A 4,133-nucleotide genomic window follows, 5' to 3' on the forward strand; every position below is an offset into this window, starting at 1 on the left:
TTTGTGTGAAGTACTAAAGCTAAATATTCTCAATTCTTCTGCCCCTCCATTTCAGTCAGCCTTGTGGGCCTTTTCTGTTGATTTAAAAATAATTCTTTTCTGTTTCCTCCCTCACTTTTCTGCTCTAGTTCCTAATATAAGCTGGAGAGTGATGGCTGTGTTACTCTATTTAACCTTGAGTTTCCATCCATCACATGTGCATAAACTGTTGCATTACTGTCTCTGTTCTATTGAAACACCAAAGTAGTTTACAGTAATGGCCCAGTCTGGTATAACACTGTTAGCACAAGGCCATAGCTTCCCATTTAGGTATAGATGGGAGGGATGTACACAAACAAAGGTCCTGTGGGCCTTGAGCTAAATTGTGGGCTGATCTCAGTCTTCGTTGCTCATTAGGATTTGAGGGACTGCTTTTGTGAGCTGCTGCAGAGGACTGAATGCGAAATACTCATTATTTTCCTTATTAACTTTTTTCTTTTATAAACCAGGAAATGAAATGAAAATTTTCATTGTTGTTTGGCGTTTTCTAGGTTTTTCATGGGATTGATCTCATGTTGATTTAAAAAGAAAGGCAGGGGATTACAGTTTTCACAATTTCTTTTCACAATTTTTTATATTTTTTTTACAATTTTTCCCTTTACAATTTTAAAGATGGCCATTAAATATCTCATAACAGATTGGAGGAAGCAAGGAGGAAAAATTGGGAGTAAGCTGCTGAAAAAAAAGGAAACATTTTCAGTTCTCAAAAAGAAATTTAACCTCAATGAAGGCTGAGAAGTTTCTGAATGATGCAGTTAATTTTTGGAGAAACATCTGTCCAGAAAGCCATTTTCAATCCAAAATTATCCTAAAGGCACTACAAAGCAAACAAACAAAATCCATGGAGCCGAAATTAAATGTCAAAAACCCCTGCCTGATTCTTGAGTTGGCTCAAACTTCACGTTCCATGAGACTTAGTGGGTATCACTGCCTCTCAGGGTAGTTTGTCACACTGCTGTCTGGACCAGGGTGTGCTCCATGCACATTTGGAAAGAGCTCCCTAGGATGTACGTGGGACCACATTTGCCAGATCATACCTGCTGCATTAGGGCACAACCATGGCTGATGGCAGCTGAAAAAAGCTTGTGTTCATGACTGAAAGCTGCTCCTTTAGGATACTGGAAGGGTAACTACTGCATCCTGGTGGGGTACCCAGGGCTGTATCTATCCATTGGACCGCTGTAAGGTTTGAATTGGGCAACCGGCACTATCCAGCTTTTTTGGAAGGTACTGAGCTGCGACGTTAGCACAGATTGGAGTATTGGCCACTTTTATTTGTGTATCTCATGCTGGGAAATAACAACTTGGGGATGTCATTGGGTTTTTTTCCCCTGCAAGTCTTACCCCTGAGGAAAATGTAATGGAAATCCTTGAAGCTGTAGATGATTATTTACCTGAGTAAAGGGGGACAGAGCCAGTGCCATGAGTAGAATGTAAATAGCTCCCACACTGTAGTTGTGTATAAAGAGGAAAAGAAAGAGAGAGCAAGAGACTGGGTCAGTGCCCTCTATCACTACCAGCCTTTCCCCCATCATGGATTCTGCCGTATTAGCTGTAACTTAGGAATAATGCATGAGACCTGGAGACTAGATGCAGCTTTTGGCTCTGTATGGCTGTCAATCTGATGTAAATACCCAATAGATCCTCTATTTTAACCTGTGCTTGAGAACCCCAACACTAAGCCCGGAAGGATCAGAGATGAGGCTAGAGCAACTGGGGACTGCAGAGTTTTTCAGTTACAGCTGCCATCAATAACAGCATCTGCAGGAGAGTGTGCATTTTCTTCTGGACTAAGCTTTGGTTTCAGGGACATGCAAAGATGTCCTGTTCTCCCCCCTTTCCCTTCAATCAATTCCCACACACATTCCAGGTCTGACAAACCAAACCAGAATCCTCACATCCCTTCTGATGATGTCGGACGGTGCATTAAACCCAAACCACCACCATGGTTTTAAAGGATTAAATGAGGCAGACAATTGCAACACCTGTATTAAATACAGTAATACAAATGCATGAGTCATATATATACATATATATATACTGTTCTTGGTTTTATTGTTCCATTTGAATATTTCTACTGTAAAAAAGGCAGTGGTTTTGAAATTGTTGAAAATAAATGTATTTTTGTACATCAGAGTTACCCTTGGCTGCTTTTTCAGTCCTTGTTCTCAAATTTCCTTGTGGCGAAGTCTGCTCTGTCTTCACTGAATTTCCCTTGCCATATCTAGCCCTCCAACCCTGTCTGTCATTCAGGGTCATGGAAGGTGAGCAGAGAAATGTTATAAGGCAGGATTTTTAAGATAAAAGATAAAAAACCCCTACCTCTCCTTCCTTCTTACTCCAAAAATAATTATCTCCTTGCCTTTCCATCTCACAGGCTGATTCTCTTTGGAGCCCCGGAGGTAAATAGGAAGGGAGAACTACTTGCTTATGCAGACAAGGCCCTGTGAATCCCATGTTTCCATCTAACAGACTTTACCCTGGAAGAAGCTGTGAAGTGCCCAAGCGCCTCCCTCCCTGCCCACACCCCCCCCCCCCCCCAAAAAAAAAAAGCACACCTTCTTCACCCTTTGACACAAGAGACTGTTTAAAAAGGAAAAGAGAGTGTGGAAATGTGTCTCTGGATATGCATCAGAGATCTCCCTCCATGGGCATGCATACACACACACTCACACCCCTTTCCTTCAGCTCTGGAAGTCCATAGACTGCAGATTTCTGGAGCGTGGGAGAGTTACCTGGGAAACATCTCTCCACAGCTGGCTCCTCCTTACGCTCCTTCCCAGGTGTCCACTACTGGTCACTGGTGGAAGTGAGACTAATGGGTCAAATCTTTTCTCTGACCTGATGCAGCTAATCTTTTATGTACATATTACTTAAGAATGCAGCTGGTATATGTTTATTCTCCCTTTTATAATCGATGATCAGTTGTTTCTGTTTTTCCTTTATGTCAGTAAGCTGAAAAGTTCAGGCAACCAAGGACTAGGTTGGCCATCTCTGAAAGCGATGTATGAGAGACCTCCAGCATCACAGAAGACCTCTCAGATTTTGAAATCTTTGGGTCTGGCCCTCTTTACAGCAATGCCAGTGTAACACTTCTGTTCATGGAATCCTGAAATACAAGTTATGAGCAGACAAGCACAAGTGATTAAATTATTGTGGCTTAACGAGCTACCACTGAGACCCAGTAATTGACTATGAGTAGAAATCCAGCTAAGTGCAGCTGTGAAGTCAAATGCAAACTTAAACATCAGGCTTCATCATAGTCTGGAAACATGAGCAGTAGCTCAATGTTTGCCTGAATCCAGCTGGTTTTCTGTGATGGGTGGACTTATTAGTCCCTTTATTAAACGTAGTGTAAGCATTGTTTGCTACATTATGATATTCTCATGGTTGTTCCCAATACCCCTCTATCAGGGGATATGGTGCTGCCCAGGAAAAGTGCATCATAACTACTCCTGGAGTCAGCTCATCACTGTCCTGTTCCACTCTTCATTGTGGTGCTCGACAGCACCCTTATGACCCAAGGCTGCCATGCTGGGTGTGGGACACCTGTAGTAGGGGAGTGAAAAGTACTGTCAAGGCCATTTTCGCCAGGTGTTGATACTGAAAAGTTTGGCTTGGTTTGGGCTTGCTGATTAATGATGCTTTTGTGTTCCTTGTGCAGGGAGAGCCTTTCATTACTTGTATAATGGGAGCACCTAGAGGGCCTGGCTGAGAACACAACCCCCTTGCACCCACCACTGAATAAACCACGTCGCAGCGATGTCAGTGATGGAGTGCACAGTGCAATGAGGCTTGGCTGGGGCTGGCTGCATCCTCACCCACACGCTGCAGTGCAGGACAGAGATGGAGGAAGGTGCACGCCTGAACCAGCCAAGGCTGTGTCATCACACTCTGGGGCATTGGGCTGGATTCTCGTGCTGTAAGTCAGAATCTGAGAGGCACCTGATGGACCTTTTGTACTGTTCTGGAAGATGAGTGCCCTTCTAAAATCATCAGCCTGAAGAGGCTTATACTCACTGCTTCTGCTTGCCAGGAGTGTGCCCAGCCTTGCCAAGGTAGGAGCGAAGACTCGTTCCATTGGTGCCGCGCCG

This window comes from Pygoscelis adeliae, unplaced genomic scaffold (genome assembly GCF_000699105.1).
Source record: "Pygoscelis adeliae isolate BGI_AS28 unplaced genomic scaffold, ASM69910v1 Scaffold317, whole genome shotgun sequence".
NCBI classification, from domain to species: domain Eukaryota; kingdom Metazoa; phylum Chordata; class Aves; order Sphenisciformes; family Spheniscidae; genus Pygoscelis; species Pygoscelis adeliae.